This window comes from Panthera leo, chromosome F3 (genome assembly GCF_018350215.1).
Source record: "Panthera leo isolate Ple1 chromosome F3, P.leo_Ple1_pat1.1, whole genome shotgun sequence".
Taxonomy (NCBI): Eukaryota; Metazoa; Chordata; class Mammalia; order Carnivora; family Felidae; genus Panthera; species Panthera leo.
Window position 1 is genome coordinate 56,272,125 of NC_056696.1, and position 25,157 is coordinate 56,297,281.

Consider the following 25,157-nt stretch of genomic DNA (forward strand, 5'->3'; position numbering starts at 1 on the left):
TTTTTCATATAGGAGAATATGTATCTGAAGTATTTACCTGCATAGCATAAAATAGTATAGCAATTACATCTTAAGAACAATTCTGAGAAACAGTTCAGAGGTTTCCATTCTCTGCTTTTGTGGCACATTTCTTGGTAGAAACGTGTTATCCTACCCCTTGACCCTGCCCATGTTACTGTCCACGGCACCTCCATTTCTGAGAAAGTTCAGCCAGCTCTTCTTGTGTGGCATGGAGAAATGAACATTCTTCAGTTGAATGAGTTATGCAACTGAACGGATCAGTGATAACTGTGGTTTAAACTAAATTGAGGAATAGCCAAAAATTAAACTGACCAAACTTCAGATCCATGTTGGCCTTACTTGAACTGATTTGACATGTCTGTTACTGTTTAAATTTCTGCATTTAGAAATGAGAATTAAAATTTTCTACACAAATAAGCAGGGGAGGCCCAGGAAAAAATAAACCACTCTGCTACAAAGAATTCTATGAGTTATTATTTACTGACAATGACTCTTCCCTCCTAACTAGATTTTGATGAAATTTGTCACTTAAGGTCTGAAAGGTGCTTTAGGGTTTCTAGAGAAAAAGTTTTGTATAAACATTGTATGTTATGACGGGTGAAAATTTTTGCAAAATTATAGTCCAATTCACTAGAGCAACAGAATACAAACACAAAATACATCTGGAAAAAGAGATAAAAAGGAAAACATGGGTGGTCACTTTCCCAACCTATACTCTCCCTAATAAATCAGAGTTTGCTTCTATACAAAAATAATAGATCATCTCTCACATCTTGAAAGCTGCTAGAATCATTTCATGGAAAAGTGGCCTAATGCCTAAACCATCTCCAACCAGCCCTGGAGCTTCCTGAAACTGCCAATGAATGACACCTATTTGCAAAACATTTATTTATTCCCTTGCACAATGCAGGCTACTTCTAGGCTTTATACCCACTCTTTGATATAGCCTTTAGATGATCACAGTCCTTAATTGTTTTTGCAGAACATTCTACCATTTCCTCCTTGTTTCTTTTCAACCTGGTTTCTGCTATTACCTTTTGGGTCTTTGGTTGAATGCTCAGAAAAACCTCCCAGGGAATGTATTTGTTCTTTTCACTCTCTTATTTGTGTGTTGGAAGTCAATATAAATAAGAAATAAGAGACTTAGAACAAAAACAGAACAAGACATTTCATCTTCGAGTTGTGTAGCCACAATCAAAATCTCACTCATCTCACTCACTCATACAGAATCATGTAATCTTTCACTTTACCTTGTCAAAAGATGGAACACTCTCAAAACATCTCTTACTGTCTAGTTTCATTCACTAGTGGTGATAAACCGTGGAGCAAAGTAGAGTCAAAGAAGGGCTGAAAAAATTGACATTCTTGTCACCACCCTCCAAAAAAGAATGATTGTTTTGAAAGTGGCCACTGAATTCATAGCCAAAATCTGTAAATCTAGTAAGTCTTAACTGATAACCACCCATAAGAAATAACTGCCTCTGTCTCTCTCAAGACATAGACAATCCCGCCTAGATATTTCCCGCTTTGTGAATTGCATTTGCAGTATTGGGAAAATGCTGTTGCAATAACTTCTGAGTTTTTTCCTATGTTCCACACACTGCTGGAGAATTCACATGATTTTATGCACCTGTGTTGTTTGGTCATTTTCTTTGCATCCTTTGGGAGGAATCAAATGGCTGTCTTGATGTAATGGATGCCTTGTGTATGCAGAAGCCAGGGGGAAAGTACTGCTACCTATGGGAATACATTGCATTTCCAAAAATGCACAAATAAAAACAATGTTGAATTTCTGGTATGCTCATTGAATGTATGTGTGCATGGACCCACACAAACTTCTCTACACACAGATACAAATGAACTGCCCATTTCAGACATCAGTAACCACCAGCTCTTTTATAAAGAGGATATTGTGCCTTGCATTTTGGACACACATGGAAAATGTTCTTAAATTGCTTTCTGTTTTTATCATTAAATGTGGGAATATACCTAAAAATCACAGCAAACTCTTCTTTCTGTGTGGTCTAAAACATTTATCACTTTTTCCTATAGAAGGAAGGAAATGCTATATTTAGCATTTTGTGGTAGACAGTAATAAGTGATTCTGAGATCTGATAATTACTAGAAGATTTATTCCATTAACAAACCAATATCCCTGGTATTTAAGTTTTGCCAAGCGCAGGCATGACTGATTAGCAATTTTGTCTCTGAACATAAAAAAAGTAAATGACCAGTTAGCATACTATTCTATATTTCACCATTAATGAAATTGTACTGAGAAGGTTTAAAAAGAATTTTCTTTTTATTGACAAGAAAATGGAGTATTTCCTCTGAGAAGAATTAGTTTCTTAAAAAAAAAAAAAAAAGCATGACACTTGGGAATAATGGAAGAATGTTAAAAAAGAAACTCAAGAGATTATAAATAAATATTTAGTGATAGATACTTGGTGGATATTCCATTTACACAAAATGTCACACTGAGATTTAGCAAAAGTGTTATGGCTGCCTAGTATTGAATACTGGTCCCTCCTGACCTGGCTTCCTCACTTTTAGCCTCTTCCTCTGCTCTCCCCAATAAATGCCTGATGCTCCACTCATACCAAACTAAATATGCATTTCCATCCAACAAGAAAGACCCCTCTTGCCCTCAAGTCCAAAGAGACTAAGATTACTTTAAACTCTTCCATTTGGAACACCAACACTTTAAATCTTTTTAAAACCACTATACTTCTTCCCTCCTTGCTAACATATTGTCTGCTGTGTAACTTTTTCTAAAATGGATGTTTTGTCTACTTTGGAAATCACTGAGGTAGATTATTTCTTCTTTGATGATTTCTCCAAAGGTCATATAAAACTCCTCAAGTGCATCGTGTGCCTAGTGGAGCTATGGCTTGTGGTCCCAAAGAGCATCTGAGGCATGTAGTAGTCCCAAGGCATTGGATGCTAGACAATCTGACCAGTGTGCTTGCCCCTTGTCTATCCACCAGTCTCTACAGCTGAGAGAATGTCTATCAAAATTTTCTTAAATAACAGACTTAAGTATGCCCTGATAGGAGATAATGTAAAGATTTGCATGTGGTAGTTCATTAAGATTGGTGGACCAAGTCAGCTGGGCTACACCAAATAGTGTTGGTTTTTCCAGTTGTCTGCAGTGCCAGGGAGAGTAGGAAATAGAAGTGAGCTAAGTGAGCAAATAGTTTTCCCTTTGGGGAGTGAGGTCAGAAGAAAGGAATACTCACATGTGAATCATAGTGTACATAAGCCTAATTATAGATTTCTCAATCTTATACATTTTATATAATAATAAAGTCAAATCAAACTTACAAACTCTATCTTGAATACTTAAAAGCAATAAAATTCAAATTTACCACATTAACTTAATGTGAAAATTAAAATTGTTTTGCTGAATCTAAGTTGCCACATCACCCTATTACCTTAGTCTATAAGAGCTTTGAGTTTGTGATATACCTATATCTATATATCTACATTGGTGCATATATATATAAATAGTTATAGATATAGATATTTATCTACTTATTTACCTATATAGGTATACATCTGCCTATCTCTATATAATGCTATGCTAGGGAAAAAAAATGATGGCAAAGTCTAAACTGATAAAACTAAGCCTTCTGGTAATATGGATGTTATCAGCATTGACAAGACCACAGAGAATCATCATCTGATCTATGACACCAAGAGTCTCTGCTGTTCATTATATCTTGCCTGAGGAGCAAAGTACAGTTGTATAGAGTAAGAAAGATCTTTGTGGGCACAAAAAGAATCCCTTATCTGATGACCCATGATACTCCCATTATCTTCTACCCTTATCCCCTCAGCAAGGTGAACTACAACACTCAGATTAATTTAGAGATTGGTAAGATTATCAATTTCATCGAATTTGACACTGGTAACCTGTGGGACACTGGGAAGAATTTATGTAATCACCACATAGACATCATGGCTCTCTGGATGTGGTTAGTGTAAAAGATGCCAATGATAACAGCTTTGCTTACCTGGCTTTCCAAAAGTTTCGTTAGTGGAAAACACAATGAACCATCGATTTCTCTTAACTAAGGGAAAGGTATCCACTTCACCATTATTGAAGAAAGAAAGAGACTGGTGGCCAAAGCAATGGGTAAAATGATCTTTTGGTGATGATTGGAGAGCCCTTGGCGGGGGGGGCGGGGGGGGGGTTAATTAAAGATAACAGCACAGAAAAGAAAAACAAAAACTCGTCAAGAGATGAAGCATCTTGCCAGTTGTGCAGATTCAAAGTGACCTTCCCTAAATTCCTTACCTTATGTGCTTCAAGTTTATACCAAAGCACTTTAACCAAGAATCTAAAATTCTCAAACACACTCCAAGCTTTTTCTTCCATTAATATTAGATGTCTGACTTCGGTGCTAGTCTTCTAGCCAGACACATAAAACTTCACTTTCAGCCACAATCTCTGTCTTCCACTTCTGCAGAAGCGCTGATTCCAAAGACGCTACTCTTTTTCCAGGTTGTGTAAGTTACTCTTTGTTGCTCAGAATCATTCTCTTGTCGAATCATCCTTTTTATTTTAATTTTCTTAGTGTTTTATTTATTTCTGAGAGATAGAGACAGAGCATGAGTGAGGGAGAAACAAAGAGAGAGGGAGACACAGATTCTGAAGCAGGCGCCAAGCTCTGAGCTGTCAGCAGAGCCTGACACGGGGCTCGAACCCACGAAGCATGAGATCATGACCTGAGTTGAAGTTGAATGCTTAACTGACTGAGCCACCCAGGCGCCCCTCTTCTTGCCAAATGATTCTTTCCGTATTCCACATATATTCTGAATTTTCTTATTGCTTTCTGTGTTTTTAATCACATCTAATTTCATTTCTGTTGTAATCATGTACTTTTTCCTAGCATTGTTAGTATTTTTACTACACATCCAAACTAAAAGAGAAAAAAAAAAAAAAACAGAGTGTGGATTTTCAAACACTACCATTACACTGAGTCAACCTTTCCTTTTCTTATTCCTTGTCAACACCTTTTACCAATTTTGTCTATCTCCTCTTAAAATCTCACTTCCTTTACAAACCTTTAAAGACCTTGTTCATATATGAGCATTCATAGGCCAGAGGAATTGGGGTCCCAGAGCTGTTTTCCACCTAACCCTTGCCTCAGCCATGAACTGCTCTTTCCTACCACACCAAATTACAGTTAATCTTACATCTTGTATGCAGGTGTGGAAGCCTCAAATTGAGGAACACACAGTGACAATACAACTGAAACATCAAAACTGCTTTATCAGCCTTGACTGCTTACACTCTGATGGTTAAAAGAGAAAGAAATGAAATTCTAATATTCAAGTCTCGCCACATTTAAAGATATTTTAACCACTACTCTACTTGGCTCTTTGTTATAGTATCTGGAATCTTTATCAATACACAAATGGAATGGGATCTAGAAATAGAATAGAAAAAGAAATAACATCCATTTATGTAAACTAGAGCTATAATTCTTATACTTCATAACTTGCGACCTGAGGTTCTTATTTGCTATATGAAGATATAACTAAAAATTCTGGTAATTGCTGAAACGGAAAGAGCAAGGTAGTGCAATAAAGGATAACCAAGGGTCAAGAATTTTCTCAGATATAGTGATTAGAGAAAATCGCTCTGAGGAAAGGATATTTCCACAGTGACATGACCTGGTAATGTGAAGGGCAAGGAGAAAAACTTTCAAAGTGAGGCAAACTTCAGGGGTGAAGATCCTGGAGGAGATAAAAAAAAAAAATTAGGCTGTTAGAGACACTGAAAGAATTCCAGATGACTCGGCTTGGTAGGTAATTGGAAACTGCCCTGAGATGAACTTGGTGAGCTAGCAGGGGCCAGAACGTGCAGGGTCTTGCAGGTCAAGGTTAGGGGTTGGTCTTTACTCTTGGTGTAATGGTAAGCTGTTGAAAGATTTAAAATAAGGGAGTGGTGTAGTTGCAGTTGCGTTTTAAACATATGAGTTCCCTTGTTGTGGATTGAAGAAAAGAGAAAGGCGAGAATAGAAGCAACATGAGCTCTTCAGAGGCTGTTATGGAGTCCAAGAAATAATGAGAGCTTCATGTAAGACCATGGAGGTGCTGCAGAACAATGGAAAGAAATGGCCAAATCTGATGTGCTTTGAGATATATTTTGATAGATATATTCAGAAACAAATATGTATAATATTATATATAATATATATTTGGATAAGACTTGCAGAAGCACTGGATTTGGACAATAAAGGAGAAAGGAAATAAGAGTTCCATTTGTAATAGATTAAGAATGAGATGATTATATGTGTATGAGTAAATTTAGGCTTCTATTGTAAACAATCCTCAAATTTCCTGATTTATCAAAAGCTTGTTTCTCATTCATGCAACAGACTATCATGTGTCATCTTGGCCACATAACTTTCCTAAGAAGCTCTTTTCTACCTGGTGGCTTGGGGACTGATCTTTTCTATATTCTGGCTCTATCTTTTTTTTAGGTCCTTAGGGTGTTTTCTATTCAGTATGCTAACGAATAAACAGAGCAGGAGCAAGCAGGAAGTTTTGGGCAAGAATACATATAGGCCTGTTTGGGCAATGACATCACATCCACCATATTACATTGGCCAACCTCAATCACATGGTCTAGATTAATTGCAAGAGAGACTGTGTAGTCCAGTTATGTGCTCAGGAAGAAAAGGAGAAGGCATAGCAATCTTGCCATAAACTTCAGCAGGAGTGTCAAATAGTCTTTGAGATCTAAAGTTTGAAGCATTCTCTCAAATAAGAAAGAAATCAAAAACAAATGTCCATTGAGTCCCATTTCCAATGATCTAACCTAGGCATTTCAGAGGGTACAGTGATGAACACCCCTTTTTTTACTACCCACAAGGGCTGTGTAATGTAACTGAAAAAAAGAAGATAAAAACATTGTAAAAACATTGTAAAAGAAAATAATTGGGTATATCACAGAGCAGCAAATAATTACCAAACAAGTGATGTACACAAAGTATCATATATTGGGGTGAGGAGAGCAAATTCACAGGCTTGCATGAGGCTTGAAGTTTCCTAAATGAGGAAGAATTTTAAGTGATCATAAAGAATATATGCGTTATCCAGGAACAAAAAAAGATAAAAGACAATTTTTTGGGGCACAGGGAAATGCATTAGTAAAAATCAATTTTTTCCACTGTTTAGAATAACTGGTTTTTGGTTATAATTAGCACTCTTTTGAAACCACAGATTTCAATGTCAGTTAACTATGTAGTAACCAGCTACTTAATAATTATATTCAAAGTGATGTTTATGTGACTTAATGCAATTTTTCTCTTTCCAGATAGGCTTATGTTTATAGGTACAGCCCTAGGTGCTAAATAAAGATGGACTCATTCACACTCTGAGTTCAAATCTGTAATCCACTGTTCCTGGTCTACACAATTATAAAGAGGAAATGTCAAGGTTCTCCAGGGGATCCAGTCAATGGTCAGCTGGCTAAGGAGAATTTCCACATGTTTTGTATATATATAGATATGACCTTGTGAGGATCAGCAGAAAGGCTAGCAACCAGCTGCAGAAACAGAGTCAAGGAAGTGGGAGCAGGGGATGACTTGTCTGTGTTTTAGACAGAAAGAACTTCCCTCAACTGCTTTGTCTATAATTAGGTTCGAACTCTCAGATCAAGCAGTCAAGGTCAGAAGACGGAGCCAGGTCTGAAGAGAACTATCGTGATTCACCCCTTTGGAGTCTGCCTTTGGCCATACTGAAACAGATTGATGATGATGATGATGTCAATAATGGTAATAATTTGCACCAACTTGGGAGCTTTAATGTTACATTTTCAAAGATGTTATAAACATTAATTAATTAATTAATTAAGCCCTCCAGCAGTTCCTAAGGTAGCCATTACCTGTATTGTACAAATAATTAACCAAAGCAAAAAAAGGTTAAGTGGGCAGGCTGAAGTTACATGGGAAATAAAAGCTAGGAAAACAGAGACAAAGTTGGCTTATTAATGTCATTCCTTGGGAAATGAAGATAAGTTTGTAGAACCCATAATGAACTATGGGCAAAAGAGTAGAAATCTGAGGTCCAGGGGTATCCAGGGCTCTCTCAGAATTTCTCAGAAAGTCAGTAATCTAACAGGGCAGTGTCCTTGAAGCTCTGATGCTCCGACACCTGGCCAAGATGGCCCTTCCCACCCCTGCGAGCTTCTGCGCAGGTGCCTCACCACAGTGATGTGATACACGCCCTACTTCCTTTAACGGAACCCAGCTGAACTGCAGGTAGAAATGGGGTTATTTACTTTGGTTTCTCAACATCGAATACAGCGCTGGGCATGGATATGATACAATATACACATTTTCAATAAATACTGCATAGGTAAAATTTTGTTTTTATCAACTTAGCCTGAAGTACAAAACAAACAAACAAACAAAAAACAAAACAAAAAAAACACTATAAAGTAAAATCATTCCAAAAAGCAAAGGGATTACTGACTGGATTGAAAGGAAAGAGCCCCAATGTAGAATATAGAGGACTGAACATTGACAGTGAACACTGAGCCTGAAAGACATGCCTAAATTTGGTCCTTTCCCTCATCTTCAGTTTACTTACCTGCAAAAAGTAATAATACTACCAGCCTCAGAGAGTTGTTACAGGGCCAAATGGCATGGTATGTGCAGATCACCTATCTCTAGACCATCCTAAGCCCACAATAAACACTCATGTGCTTTCCTCCTTTTAAAACCCAAAGTATCACTAAACCTTCACAGTTGGAAATACCAAGAAGTAATCTTCTTGCCTCTAGGTTGAAAGAGTTATTTTCACCTGGAAAACCCCTTCTCAGCAAGGTGAAAGGAAGGGAATATGAAAATATGAGAAAGTAAAGACCAAAACACAACTATAATTCCATTTGAGCAGAACAGCCATAGGAAAATCTAAATAAATGAAAATGTTGAATATTAGCTCATTTACCTGATACAAACAGTCCCAAATTAATTTAAGGACCTTGCACATTTAATATAAATACTAACTATCTATATTAACTCAACTGAATGCATGATTAACACAATCAATCTCACCCAATCCTACAAGTTTTAAGTTTTAATCCTTTCAAAGTTTAATCCTTTCAAGTTTTAAGACTTGAAAACAAGATGGAAAAAACTTAGTGGGAGGAAAGGGGAGGGGCAGGTAGGTGGAGGAGGAAAGGGAGGAACAAGGTCAGGTCCAGTGGCAGGTGTAGGAACAGGTGCTCAGGGTGGGTAGGGGCCATGGAAATGAAAATAAGAGGTTATACAAACCATGTCTATATGCGTTCACACACACACACACACACACACACACACACACACACACACACTCTACCCCTTAATCATATGTTTAATTAAGCTTATAAAAGATGAGAATTGGGTTTTAACCACATCTTACTTTGATTTGTTCCATATGATTAATCTCATAAAATTTAGTTTATTTTGCTATTTCTAACAGTCTTGAGGATATACCTATTCAAATTGAAAAGACAATGGATCTTTCTTGCAGCTCCTGGAAAATTCCACTTGAGATAATAGTTTTTACCTTTAATTGAAATTGGGTGTGATGTTCTTAGCTTTTTCTTGTTAGCTGTCCCAGGTCTAAGGCGACTAGGGGTTCATGAGAGGATAATGAAGGATAAACACTGGGGATTTGGAGAGAGACACCGAGAGAGCTCCCTGAAAAGCTGAGCTTAGGAATCTAGAAAACAGATATATATGCTGCCTGATAGTGTTAGCTTCTCAAAAAATAGGAAGACAAAAAATAATTGGGATTATACCTAAGATTACTACAAGGTAGAATAATTATCTTTATTTGTTGTTGTTTGATACTGAAATCTATCCCTGGGCTTAATATCAATATACTATGAGATCACATGTAACAGTTGAGCCAAGCGCCATGTATTAGTATGTTTGGCTTTATTAAATGCTTTGGAAAGAAGCAATAAAAACTTAGTTGTAAGTGGTAGACAGACACAATTTTATCATCTGTCATTGCCATTAAGTTAAATCAACATGGAATTGAAGCAAGTGCATGTTAAAGCAGTAATTGTATTTATGACACATCTTCAATGTAACAAATATTTTCACTGTATTAACAATTTTTTTAAGTATTTATGTTTGGGAGAGAGAGTGAGAGTGCATGAGAGGGGGAGGGGCGGAGAGAGCAGACAGAGGATATGAAGCTGACTCTGCACCAATAGCAGAGAGCCCAATGCGGGGCTCGAACTCGTGAGATCATGACCTGAGCCAAAGTGATGTTTAACTGAATAAGCCACCTAGGCGCCCCTATTGCACTATTTGATCATTCTTGCTTGATGTGGCAATATCTGATGAATAAGCTGACAGATAAAATATGGATTTGTTAACAGTCAAATATAAATGAGATAAAAAGTTGAACCAGAAAACCAAGCAAATGTGATCTTTTTCTTAAAGTCAGGTGGGTCCTTAGTTAGTTCTTTTGGTTAGCATAACTCAAATTCTGGTTTTAAAATTTAGAACTTACACTGCATTGAGACTTACAAGTATTCCCATTACCTCTACAGAGCATTAGGGTAGATTTGATGTTAGCATCAGTCCAAAATGCCTACAGTACTATTCTCACATTGTCTCCTCTGACCTTCATGTGATTATATTTATCACTAAGGATCAGGTGCAAGAATCAACCCGTTACAAATGTACTTCAGTATCACAAATCAGATACAAAAAGGGCTTTCTCTAGAACTTTAAAATCAATGAAGTATGTTTTAGAGAACATATGAAATTCATTTTTTTAAATGAATTAAAAGCAAATGAATTTAAGAAAAATACAAGGAAAATACGATGGGCCCAATAATTACATTTAGACTTCTTTTTTTTTAAATCAATAAAATAGTTTCTAAAAGTAACCTACTTAATTCCCTGTTGACCAAAATACACATCCGTATAATGATTCTTATTCAAAAACAGTGCATCTATTTGCAAATTATATAATTGTTTATGATTTAAAGATATATCAAGGTTACTAAAAGCATTCAACGCTGACTAAAATGTCAACATATTTGAAAACAAGTCTGTTGGAAATAAAGACATTAAGTTATCTGGACAGTAAATTAAATAATAACCAGAATAGATGAGGTGCTGAGAAATTTCATTTCTGAGAAGTTTGCTTTGAAGACTTTTGAGCAATTTGACCTAAATATCCTGAAGGTTTTTAATGGTCCTAAATAATTTATGTACCATCGGTTTGTTTGCAATTTTGAGCCATTGTTCTGTGCACACTGTGTGCACACAAGACCTAAACTGAGTGGTGTATATGATTTCAAAGTTGACTGATGGCTGCATTCCAATATTTTATCGGTAATCTTGTCTTGCAGTTTTTGTTCTATACGTATGTTTTATAAAGGATATGTTTTATAAAGGATACAAGTACCCTTTATAAAACTGTTCAGAATGTTAACTGTGTCAAGTATGTGAGCCATAGTATTAAAAACGGTTACTTCTCTGGAACTGAAGCCAAATGCTGTTCCTTGAAATAGTTTGCCTAGGAAAAAGTTGAACATTTTGTACAGACTATTTAGGGCACTCTTGCCTAAAGTCATGAGGATGGGCTAAGTGAATTGTCCAACTTTCTTCTGGTTCTATCAGTTTCCAAAACAATGACCTCTGTTGGCAGTTTTTTCCTTCCAATTTGCAGATTTCTTAGTAGCATTTTCCCCCCAGATTGTTGGATAGCTGTTGATATTTAATGTAGGCTAGTGTATGTCTGCTTTGAAACTCTTTATGATGTTTTTAAACTAGCTCTGAATTCTACTAAATGTAATTACATGTGGTTTGAATTCTAATTGTGTAAACCTGTTCAAGAGAAAAATATCTTAGGTGGAAACGCTTAGAGAATAGTAAGAAACCTTTTCTAATGTGCTTGCTAAATTTGATATGCTGAAGTCAGTTAATTCATTTTTGATGGCTCAGTGTAAGAAAATTAAAATCCACAAATGATTTGGGGCACCTGAGTGGCTCAGTCGGTTAAGCATCCGACGCTTGGTTTTGGCTCAGGTTATGATCTCGCAGTTTCCTGAGTTCAAGCCCCGCATCAGGCTCTGCAAAAATAAATAAATCAACTTAAAAAATCCACAAATGATGAAATAGAGTTTGTGTTTACCCCATCAAGTATAATTAAATGTTTTGATAAGGAAAAATGTATGAGTACGATAATGGTTTCCCTGATCTGAAGCCTAAGTTGATGATATCACTCCTGTCATGAGAGATGTATTCTAGGTGGGAAGATGAACACACCCATGAAAAGTCAGGATCTAAAAAGACAGTAGGACTCAGCCTTTCCTTGAGTAACACACTTGGCTTTCAGGTCCTTCAATACCTCATTTTCCTGTCACCATACAGTCTTCAAAGTACCTTCTGGCTTTAATACTATGATTCCAAATGGACTACTGGGAAAAGAAAGAAATACGTGTTATATTAAGGGTTGGGGCTTTCTTTTATATGAAAGACCAAGTTGATTGAAACAGTTTTTCAAGGAAAAGGAACTAGGCAATCAATAATGAGACAAAGGTCAGAACCACGTTAATACAAAGTGTTACATTGCCATAAAAATTCATCTGCAGCCTGTGTTGGGAGTTTGTGATTTTTGTGACCATGTTCAGAATTTCTTGAATGATCGTTTATATGAATTAGTCTCTTGCTGCTCAGGCAGGGATGGTGAGGTGGCACATTCCCTTGTTTTTCTCTTGCTAAAGTCTTTTGAGGGAAAGCAATCAGGACTGAGGGAAGTGGGTCATACCACCTCCCCAGAAGGATTATTATCTGTCATTGTTGGTCTGTAGGTCCTACCATCTCTGCCGAGAACCTTCAGCCATCGCTTAAGGGATGGGGGCCCTTGCAGTGACATAGGCAGATGGTCACAATCCATCCCCAAGGATTTCCTTGCCTTGCTGATTTTCCCAGTCTTGGATGTGAAGAAGTGCTTTTACTGAACAAGTAGTTATATCTCAAAACCCACACAAAATAGGACTCACGGAAGTTGCAGTCTCACATAAATTGCTCTTTACTTCCCTACAAAGAAGGGAGCCTTAGAAACCTAGGCCTTCAAAAAGGGTGACTCCATAGAGAATGTCCCAAGGGATGTGTCACTATGTCCAGATGTCTCTCTCTATATCATCCTCCCCTCATTTTCCCAAAGATCTATGAAAGCTTTTAGTCTTACATCACCCCCACCCTTCAGGGGTTCCTAAGGATTTTTCTCCTCTTGTTGTTTTTTTTTTTCAATTCTGCCCCAAATGGCAGAATTAATGACAAGGGGTGGGTTCTTGTCCATGGGCAGTTGATGATGGTGTGCACTCTGTTCACAGTTTAGTCTCTCCATCCTAAACAGCTAGAGCTGATTTCTTCTAGTTACCTGAGAAGTAACATGCACATTTGCCAAGGTGAGATCACTTATTTGTCTTGATAGTCAGTATTCTGGCTCATTTGAGAAAAAGATTGTTTAAGGTGACTTTGACCTTGCACCTTGACACTATTATGCTAATGAATGTTTTTGTCCTCCTACACCAAGGTTTCTCAACAGTGGCATTATTGATATTTTTGGATAGATAGTTCTTTGTTGCGAGGGGCTGTCCTGTGTATTGTATGAAGTGTAGCACATCCCTCTAGCCTGTACCTACTAGATGCCAGTGGTAGCCCCAAATGGTGACAATCAAAAATATCTCCAGATGTGACCAAATATCCTCCGTGTGGCAAGAATTCCCCTACTGAGAAGCACTGTCCTAGATGTATCTTGTTTTTGTTTTTGTTCTTAATGTTTATTTATCTTTGAGACAGAGAGAGAGAGAGAGAGAGATCGAGAGAGAGAGCACATAAGCAGGGGAGGGGCAGAGAGAGGGAGACAGAATCCTAAACAGGTTCCATGATGTCAGTACAGAGCCCAACAGGGCGCTTGAACTCATGAACCGAGAGATCACGACCTGAACCAAAACCAGGAGTCAGACACAACCGACTGAGCCTCCCAGGCGCCCTGGTCCTAGATGTATCTTACAGAAATTTTCACAATAGCCATAAGTGGCCTCCTCTTATCTATCCCACATATCAGCATTAATTAGATTTGCTTTTGTTTCCAAATTGTTCTGCATCCCAAAAAAGGGTTGAACTCTCTGAGTATCTAACAAAACTGAGGTAAAGATATCACACTTGAACTTAAAATACCAAGGTCTGATATTGGTTAAGTAAAGTCTACAAGAGTGCCTTGCTGTTACAATTTTTTTCCTGAGTTTCCAAGCCTTCAGTTTACTTCAGCTTCATGATAAGTTAACTTTACATTACATTGCTGAGATGTTGGTCATTCTCTTTTATAGCTACAGATTCTCTGGGGACCTGGGTTGCTTTCAGAGAAAAGCCGATGGGGTATCTGTTTTCTTCCTTCCTGTCCTTCCCTGTTCTGCCTTTGCTCTGACTCAAAGTCTCTGTCTCTATCAGGTTCATGTTATTGTTTTTGGATGGCCCAGGGAAAGCTAGTTTCTCCTAGTGATAGAAAAATAGGGGCAGCTGGGTGGCTCGGTCAGTTGAGCAACAGACTTCAGTCAGCTGATCTCCTGGTTCAGGAGTTTGAGCCCCGTGTAGGGCTCTGTGCTGACAGCTCAGAGCCTGCAGCCTGCTTCAGATTCTGTGCCTCCCTCTCTGTTCCCTCCCACTCACACTCTGTCTATCTCTCTCAAAAATAAACATTAATTTTTTAAAGTTACTAAATCATGTGTACAGTGTTTTATAAATGGATACATGTTCTTTTAAAAACATATATAGTAATTTATATATAAAAACTGGGGGAGAGGCAAACTGCAATTTCCTTTGTCCTTCCTCCCCAACTCTGCTGGTTTCCAATATTAATTTAAATGTGATTCACTTTCATCTTTTCTTGGAAGGTCTGAATAAAAAAATCATCTTTCAAATTTCTCTTAAAATATATGCCACGTAGTCAAGTGTCCTTCAGGCTTCTAATAGAAGAAATTATTTATTACTTTTTGCTTGTGACAATCAGGGTGGGGAAAATGTTTTGGCTCTTCTAAGAGAGAAAAGGCTTCTGGAAAAATGCTAGCAAGTGTTTAAATGATTATGATCGCACACATAAAATTAAGCATTCTTAGAAATGCATTATGGTGCTTTTTTTTTCCTCTGTAGGGTAAATAAGGAACAGATTTTTCTTTCTTTCTTTTTTCTTTTCTTTTTTTTTTTTTTTTTTTTTTTTTAGTTTTATTGGGGACATTTTATAAATCACAATACAGTGAACTCACCACATGAGTTGTGCTGGACATCTGCCACTACTCAGCTCCGTAAAAGCACCAGCTCCCTTTTGAATTCAGAGAACAGCTCTCAGCCCATGAAAACATCTGGGTCTCAATGGTTTGGAAAGTAATAGTTCAGGTCCCTTTAGAAAGGCTTTTTCTGCAGTGGGAACAGGAGTGTGCGCGTAGTTAAAAAGGGTTTTGTAGTACCCATTGGCCAGAGGCATTAGCTTAGAGCTTCAGGTCCCAGAAAGATCAACGTGGGCCTAAACAAATCTATAAGGGGCCTCATGAAATCATTTGGTGGGACTCAGGGGGCCAGAATATGCTTTACATTTCTTTTCTGTTCTCCTTCTATGTGGTTTCTTGGGAAAATGAGGGTCTGGTAGGCTGCTGATCATGATGTCCTAAAGCAGTGATGAAGGAAGGGGGGCAATCTGGAAAAGGCAGGGGTTGAGGACTCCTACAGAGGAGCTGGGGCGAATCTGGTTCCACATATCAAGTGCTGCCTGGCGAGTTTTGACAGTGATCTTCAAGGCACAGAGTATAGGGGTTAACAGGTGAATAGGCTTGTCTGAAAGTCACGTGAGGGAAAGCAATCTCATAAACACAGAACTGGCAGCTGTCTAATTTACCAGACAGGGGCCTCCTACCTGCACCTCTGTCTCCCCCGCCCCCCCCCCACCAGGGCCGGGGTGGGGGGGGGCTTTGACTCATCTGCTTCCAATAATGGAATCTCTTATTCCTTGAAGGGGTGGAGGGGCCGGAGACAAAGGGAAAGGTGGATAGAGATGGGTGTGCAGACACACAAACACAAGTATATTTATTTTCCACAAGAATATTTCCCTTCTGACTCATTCAGGATGCCTGGAGATGAAGGGAGATATTATTCATTAAATATAATTACCTGAATGATTTTAATTACAAATCATTAAGGAGAGACTGCCTTGTATTTTCTTAGAAAATGGAGCACTTAAATAACATTACTCTTCTCTCTGATCTTTTGGCTTTATAGATGCATGTTAGGAGTCTAATTTGGATGAAGCTGAGGAGGCCCTGAAATATATAAAATTAAATTGCATTAGCAACAAAATAAAATTTCTTTGGCTCACCCTTGTCCTCTGTTTTGAGATTAAAAGGCTGCTATGAAAAGTGCCCCAAGCCTATTATTTCCAGGGGCCTCATGTGGCAGATGTCACTAACCCTGCCTCCTAATCTAAACTCTGCTACCTGCTGAGTCAAATCTGCATCCCACATGGACGCATGGTCTTTTGTGTTCAACGGGGTCCACTGTCTCTGGTGTCAGAGACTGTGTTGTGACGGTGCCTCAGTGCCACCTTCTCAACGCCATTGCCGCTGGGGTCTGACGCGGTGGGTTTTCGGCACCACCACTCTTAACCTCTGCAGCTCAGAAAATAGCACAGCTGTTATAGATCCCAAAATGTGATGAATCTGTCTTTCCCTTTTGATACTACAAAAAGAGGTTTCCCTTGCATTCCCAATAACTCAAGATTTGAGTGAAAACAGGTCTTTTCTTTTAGTTCAACCTTCATCTTTGCCTAGGACTTCCTGGGGCTTTGTTGAGTAAAAGCAAGTGTCACTCAATTAGGTCCTGTCTTAATTAGGATATAAAGTCTCTGTTAATTCATATTTACTGGTAATATGGTGTTTTGTTTCTAGCCAGAGAGCATAGTAATTATTCACTGTGAACTGGATGAGTTTGAATTTTCTAGTTAACTAAATTTTTCTGCATTTCCTTCTTTGAAATTGACTTATGTGAGTCATAAAAGGTTGAATACTTCCAAAAAGTTCATTGGTATTGTGGAATATTGTCTTCATTATGTAGCTGGATATATAAATTTCAAGATATCTAGCAAATGTTGCATTATCTGGCAATACATCATATAAAGAATAACCCACTTCTACTCATCCAGAGTATGAGCTAAATCAGGTTCAAAATAGAGATACTTTATTAGGAATTCTTAATTCAGTAACTTCAGATCTTTGAATCACTTCTGGATCATCAATGAGTAAATCAGGTTTAACTGAGTTTTAATGTGTCAATATTGTACTTTACTTCCTTAGAAATTGATAATTCATGTATCTTTTAAACATTTTTATGTTTATTTATTTTTGAGAGAAAGTGTGAGTGAGGAAGGGGCAGAGAGGGAGACACAGAATCTGAAGCAGGCTCCACGCTGTCAACACAGAGCCCAACACAGGGCTCAAACCCACGAATTGTGAGATCATGACCTGAGCCAAAGTTGGATGCTTAACCAACTGAGCCACCCAGGCACCCCAATCATTCATATATCTTTCATACAGTAACTGGGTATCAGCTAATCTATTTGAATAACATAGTCACCACCCATAAAATACAGCAGAGGCTTTTCTGGGGTCTCCTTACCCTGTCTCAAATGTGCTTTTGAACTGGAGTGTTAATATGTTGCAAACGATAAAATCTATTCACCTGGCTCTTGCTCACTGCTTAGGGTCCACCTATAAAATTTAGGCAGTCAGTAACAGCAACCAGAGGCCCCTTGGACAAGTAGACAACCAAATGCTGCCTGCCAAAATGTTTATGTTACAACTTAAGATTGACCTGTCTGGAATTGTCAATGATAGTTCTCCTGATCTTTTTACCTCCTGGGATGAATAATAGAAATGTATGTATGTTCTTTCCTCCCACTTACCTCAACCCTCAAGCAAAACAAGAACCTTCCCAGCCTTGTGGAAATCTGAGAAGAGATTTAGAATTATGAGAGTCATCTCCTGTGTGTTCATCACACTTGAGCCTATTTTAAAAGCCACAACTTGAGAGCGTTATTTATGTCAGTAGTGCAATTCACATGAAGCAGGGTGGAAGAACCATCTGGCCTTCGTGCTAGCTGCTGTGGGCCCTGGATAAAGGGCAAAGGGAGAGACATGAGACCTTCCCACACAATGCTACTAAATAAAGTCAACATGCTGATAGATCATTGGAATTAAATGCTTTTGAGGAGAAACAGCCAAAATAATAAATAGTTGCACTTCCATGGTGTCTTTTAAAAGGAAACGAATACGAAGAAAGATAACCAACATAAAAAATGGTGACAGGGTAATCAGTGAGCAGTGTAGTGAGCTCTGGCAACAAGCGACGTGCTGTCTCCACTTCCTTGGCAACAGCCATTTGCTCCCAATGTTCTTGGAAATGTGTGTTGTGCTTAACGAAATAGCTCTCTATAGAGTTGTTCCATAAGATCAGATCTAAGGATTTTTCTGATCTAAAGGTAAGCCTCACAAAGGCAAGATCTCTTTCTTTTATTTCTTGGTGTATCTCCTGCACTTATTAGGGTGGCACACAATAGTGCCCAATAGATACTAATGAGCAAATGAATAAGTGAATGAATTCCGTGATACATTTTACCCCTTTGCAACATTTGCCCCCTTTGAGGACGACTTTAATTTGGTTCCTCAGCATCCGTGTCACTACACATTTCTGGTTTTTGTCCTGCATCTCTGAGTACAAGCGTTTTGTTCTTTCTGAGGTCTTCAACCACACGCTTTCTTCCATTTATTCTTATTCTTTTTTTTTTAATGTTTTTATTTTATTTTTGAGAGAGACAGAGTGCGAGTGGGGGAGGGGCAGAGAGAGAGGGAGACACAGAATCCGAAGCAGGCTCCAGGCTCTGAGCTGTCAGCACAGAGCCCCACGTGGAGCTCAAACCCCAGACACCGTCAGATCATGACCTGAGCTGAAGTCGGATGCTTAACCGACTGAGCCACCCAGGCGCCCCTATTCTTATTCTTAAAAGTCAAACCTATGTTCAATTTTTTTTCTAGTTATACCATAATAAGAATAAATTCCAACCTGGTCCTCTGTCTTAGAAACTTTGCTCTCAACATAAGCTATTTTAAGCCAAAAAAAAAAAAAAAAAAAAAAAAAAAAAGCAAGCAGGGGAGTATTTATTGACTCATTAAACTGAACTGAAACAGAGTTAGTTTATTTTTAAAGTTCATTTATTTATTTTGAGAGACAGGGGCATGCTCACATGAGAGCACGCATGCTCACATGAGAGGGCGAGGGGCAGACGGAGAGAGAGAATCCCAAGCAGGCTCTGCACTGTCAGAGTGCAGATCTCCATGCAGGGCTTGAACTCATAAACACTGAGATCATGACCTAAGCTGAGATCAAGAGTAGACAGACCCTTAGTCAACTGAGCCACCCAGGCGCCACAGAAACAGAGTTAGTTTAAAGCACAGCTAAATTCCGAGCCCCTTGGAGTTGGCTATATCCAGAGACTGTGTGGTGACCCCTGGGAGCTTCAGAATCACATCCTCATTATTCCCAGTCCAACCCGAGAGAAGCCACTTCCTTGATTGTTCTGAAACACACATAGCCTGAAATGAGTGTATATAGATTACTTTGGTATAAATTGCAGAATCTCCCTGGGTTCCACGAGCATGGAGTCACTCTCAACTAAAGTGCATACACTAAAAGAGTGATGGGGTTATATTTCCCCAAATAAATTTTGTGACACCTTGATTCTCTGGTAGCATCTTAAAAGATGAATGTCGTAAGTAGGCTATGAGGTTGAGGTCACGATAATGGTTAATTTGGCAGGAGTGTGTGGTTTTAGTGAAATGTCTGGAGAAGAGTATGAAGGGCTTCGGGGATTCTAGTAGAGGATAGTTCCTGATTTAGGTGCAGTTTCCAGAGTGAAAATTATTCCTAACTGTACTTATGACTGCAACCTACTTCTTTATGGATTTTATGCTTCAATAGAAAGTCCACTTAAAAAAAGGAAGAAAGAAAACATGTTAAGATATTTTAGGAAATAAATATATCCTCATATCTGGTAGTTACTTATCAGTTGAGATTCACCAGTAGGTGTAACCTTGACTTTTTCTTACCCTGAGTCTGGAGTAAGGAGTGACTTATCTGATTAATGAGTTTGGAAGATGGGCTTTTCTACTGAAAGTTCCTTGAGGTTAGAAAACATATTTTATGTATTTAGATATTGTCCACAACCCTAGAACTGTGCTTTACTCAATAAATACTAAGATATTTATGAGTGAATACGTGTAATGTATGAAGGTCAAGGGAAAGAAAACAAAGTAAAGGAATGGAGAACTGATCCCAAAGCCCGAGGACATTGTAGGCTAGAAACCATGGGCTGGGAAATGATGTTCCATGGGCCAATGGCTCCTTTATAAATAAAGTTTTATTAGAACTCTCCATGTGTATTCATTTATATATTGTCCATGGATGTTTTTGCTACAATGGCAGAGTTAAGTAGCTGTGACAGAGATCATATGGTCTCGAAAGCTAAAAATATGTTTTATTTGGCCCCTTACAGAAAATGTTTGTTGATTCCTATTGGAAATCATCAGTGTGGACCCAGGCTTTTATTAATCAAGTCATTGTTCATTGATTCACTCACTAGATCTTTGTTGAGAATACAGTATTATGACAGATACTGAAGGTAAGGGAATGAACACCAAAGATGAGATTTCCACTATTGTGAAGCTTACAGACTAGCAGTTTACTCTAAGTGGAGCTACATTTAAAAATTATTGCCACTGACCCTTCCCCAACACCCAAATACATGGCTAAAAATATCAAGTCTCCAAATAAATAATCCAAACCCCAAAATGAAGATTGGCTTTGTAACTTTTTCAGAAATTTTGTTCTTGGGCAAAAATACCTGAGATAAATTACCAGCACAATGGGCTTTTGTTCTTAACTTTTCAATGTCAAAGAGAGAACACATTATTAAGTGTCATTGTTTTGTAATCCAAAAAGGCTTTGAGAAAAGAATCTACAAACTCTTTGTCAGCACAACAAAATTAAGCAGCTAACCATATTTTCCTCTCATGGTAGTTAGTTGAACAAGCTAAACCTTAATCAATTGGCTTTTCAAATGTAACAGTTTTTAATGAAACAGGGGTTACAAGGCTCTCATTCTCCAAATCAAACCAAGCTGAGAAAGAAAAAAAGCTTTTGTGTCAGTTAACACATGCTTCTTCTCCACATCATGACATTCTGATGAGGGGGTGGAGGGGAGGGGAGGAATTATTCGGGGAAGGTATTTGGTAATTGATATTACTACTCAAATGTCCTTAAATTTACATTATGCCCAGCTAAGGGGCTATTTTGACTTTGTAACTTTGCCCCGGCTATAGGTATGAAAAGAAAGAATTTGGTGAACACCTGTACCCATTCTGCTCTATCAGAAACAGTTAATGATCCCAAGGTGTATATGTGGGGAAGGATCCTAAAGATTCCTTGGCCTCACACTGGGCTTCTAGTGTTCTCTCTGGAATCAAAGGACACCAGGTCCAATCAGGTTGTCATGGAGGGTGATATCAACACTTGTTCCCCACATTACAATGTTTATTCAGAAGCTTCTTTTAATTCTAATGGTGACTGTCTTTTAAGGTTTATTGTGAAGTCAAAAAGCAAACTAGGTGCTTACAAGAATAGTGTATACAGTATGCTATTATTTTTAATCTTTTAAAAGGAATATATGTATACACACATATATATGCAAACATGTATATGTATATGTATATATATTATGTATACATAATACATATACATATACATGTTTGCATGTATATGTATATGTATTATGTATACATATACATATACATATACATGTTTGCATAGTATGTATACTGGGAGCAAGGTCCCATGTTGGGAAGCTTGGCAAGGAAAATACCCATTGGTCAGATCTACTCTACCTCTCTGTCCAAATTCCCATGACTTATTCCTCCCCTGATGCCCTCCAGTTACTGAATTCTCTGATGTAAACATTTCTTGTAATAAATTCTCCTCAAATTCCAAGAACCCCCCAAAGAAGCTTCTTTTAAAACTCTTTGTGTTGATGTTGCTACCATGACTATTAGCTAATCCTGGAAAAACCTGTACTATGATTTATGAAGATGCAATGTAACAGATATATGGTGGGGGGGGGGGGGGGGGGGCGTGCCAAAAAGGATGATTTCAAATGTAAAGGGGGTTATTTCTTTTGGAGCAGAAAATAAATATTTCTTCCCCTAACACTTGTACTTATGCTACTTCAAATGAAATTAGCCTCAACAATTTTTGTTTGCTGCCTAATTATTTAGATAGAGATCCATTGTTTTTTAATTAATTAATTAATTTAGAGAGAGAGGGAGCTGAGGGGAGGAGCAGAGACAGGAAGAGAGAATCCCAAGCAGGCTCCACTCCACACTGTCAGCATAGAGCCCAACACAGGGCTCGAACTCACAAACTGTGAGATCATGACCTGAGCTGAAATCAAGAGCTGGATGCTTAACCAACTGAGCCACCCAGGTGCATCTAGACTGAGATCTACTGTGCTAAGTGAAATCATCCCAGACTGATGGTGAAGAGAACCTGGAAACATCTCCTAGGATCTGAAAAATCCTCATACTCTAATCAGAAACCTTCCAGAATAATTAAAAAGGCACCATGAAGCCCAAGAAGTAAATTTAGAAAGAACTGGAAATTTGGTTTGAAGACGGAATGGCTCCTGCAAAGGGTGGTAACGCATTTGACTTTTTAAGTTAATAGAAGATGTCGGGTATGTATTATGTACGTGTTACTGTACACATATAAGTTTACATCCCACAAACAAATTGGGACCTGGAGCGTCCTGGCCCCTAGGCTTGCTTCATGGGAACTGGCAGTTCTAAGCTAGAACTGCTTTTCTCTTTGAAGGTGATACTACTCAGAGCTGAAGCCACTGCATAAACAAACTGACGGTTTGAAAAGAAACACCCCCATTTTAACTCCATTTGGAGCTAAGTTTAGACCATAACTCATCTTGCAACAGAATTACATTTTTTAAAAGATGTTTGTGATTTGACCATTAGTGTTTCTGTACATAACAGAAGCAGCCACAACTGCATCAAGTTCAAATACTTTCTTCTGCAGCAAAGAGAGTGAGAGCTGTCAGTTACCCCATACAGGCAACAAAGTCTAGGAAGGTTGCAGTCTTCCAGGAGGGACTAGGAGCGAGGGCCCCTTTTGCTATTTTCTTTTATGTCAAAATTAAATGGAGAGGCCACGGAAGTCTTGTGGATTATCTCCAACTTGTGTCCCATAAATAGCCCCTAATCAGAAGATGACATTCACTCATCCCTGTTGACACATTTCTCAGAGGGCCCCACAGTGGAAGTGTTTAAGAATGGAACATGTATTTTGTGTATGGAATGCTTCTCAAACCTCAAAGCACTTTTGGAAAACCTAGGGATCTTGTTTAATAAAAATTCTGAACCAGTAGACCTGGGACAGGGCCAAAAATTCTATAGTTCTAACAAGCACTAGGGCAATACTTCTGCTCTTTAGACAGTGCTCTGATAGGTAAAGATACAGAGCGCCGATTTGGTAGTGGCTTCTTGGAGCGCGATGTTCAAAAAGAAGATTCTGAGGCTAACTGTTGACTTTTTGAGAGAGTGACACCATCTATGAGTGAACTGTGCCTTGATGGTGATAACTTCAATAATGTCTGTTTTTTTCACATTCAATTGACCTACACATTCTAATAGTTTCCCGTGTACACCTCACCACTTGTAGACAGTGCCAAATGGTTGCAATTAAGTCTAGTCACCATCTGTCGCCATACAAAGTTACAATTATTTTATTTTGTGATGGGAACTTTTAAGCTTGATTTTCTTAGCATCTTTCAAATATATAACACAATATTACTGACTAGAGTCACCATGCTATACATTACTTCCCCAGGCCTTACTTATTTTACAGCTGGAAATTTATGCCTCTTGATCCCCATCACCCATTTTGTACCCCTCAGCCATCCTCCCCTCTGGCAAACACCAATATGGATCTCTGTATCTTTAAGTCTTGTTTTGTTGGTTGGTTGGTTTTGTTGTTTAGCATTCACATGTAAGTAAAATCATAGGGTATTTGTCTTTGTGTCTAGGACTTATCTACTTAGCATAATGCCCTCAAGGTCCATCCATGAAATGGCAAATGGCAAGATTTCCTTCTTTCTTATGGTTTCAATAATATCCCATTGTATATATAACACAACTTCTTTATTCGTTCATTCGTCAATAGATACTGAGGTTGCTTCCACATCTTAGCTATTGAAAATAATTCTGCAATGAACACAGGGGTGCATATGTCTTTTTGAATTAGTGCTTTCATTTTCATGGAATAAATATGCAGAAGCGGAATTACTGGATCATATGGTAGTTCCATTTTAAAATTAAAAATTTTTTTTTAATGTTTATTTTTGAGAGAGAGACAGAGCATGAGTGAGGGGCAAAGAGAGAGGGAGACACAGAATCCGAAGCAGGCCCCAGGCTCCGAGCTGTCAGCACAGAGCCCCACGTGGGGCTCGAACCCATGAACCATGAGATCATGACCTGAGCCGAAGTCAGAAGCCCAACCGACTGAGCCACCCAGGCACCCCTCCATTTTTAATTTTTTAAAGGAATCTCCATACTATTTTCCATAACGACTGCCCCAGTGTATGCCACCAGAACATAAGGGTTCCCTTTTCTCCATATCCTTGCCAACACTTGTTATTTCTTATCCTTTTGATAACAGACGTTCCAACAGATGTGAGCTGCATCACATCCACCTGCTGGCTTCAGTGGGGCCACAGGAGCAGCCCAGCGGCAGGGCACAACCACTGACACTAGCAGGTCAGAGGCAGGGTGTATAAACGATGCCACCACTTCCAGCCCTAGCAAGTAAAGGGGGAACAAAAAAATGATGCCCACCAGCACCCCAGTCCTCAGAGAGTACAAACAGGCTCCTGCCCCTCCCATAGGTGCTTTAAGATTAGCAAATGAATTTCACATGTGTTCTAGGTGCTTTTACAGACTGCTG

At 38.5% G+C, this 25,157-nt stretch overlaps 1 pseudogene; it reads left to right on the plus strand.

The window, feature by feature from the left end:
- The first annotated feature begins 2,907 nt into the window (after positions 1-2,907).
- On the plus strand, positions 2,908-9,734 carry LOC122211550 (annotated as a pseudogene).
- The last annotated feature ends 15,423 nt before the right edge of the window (positions 9,735-25,157 follow it).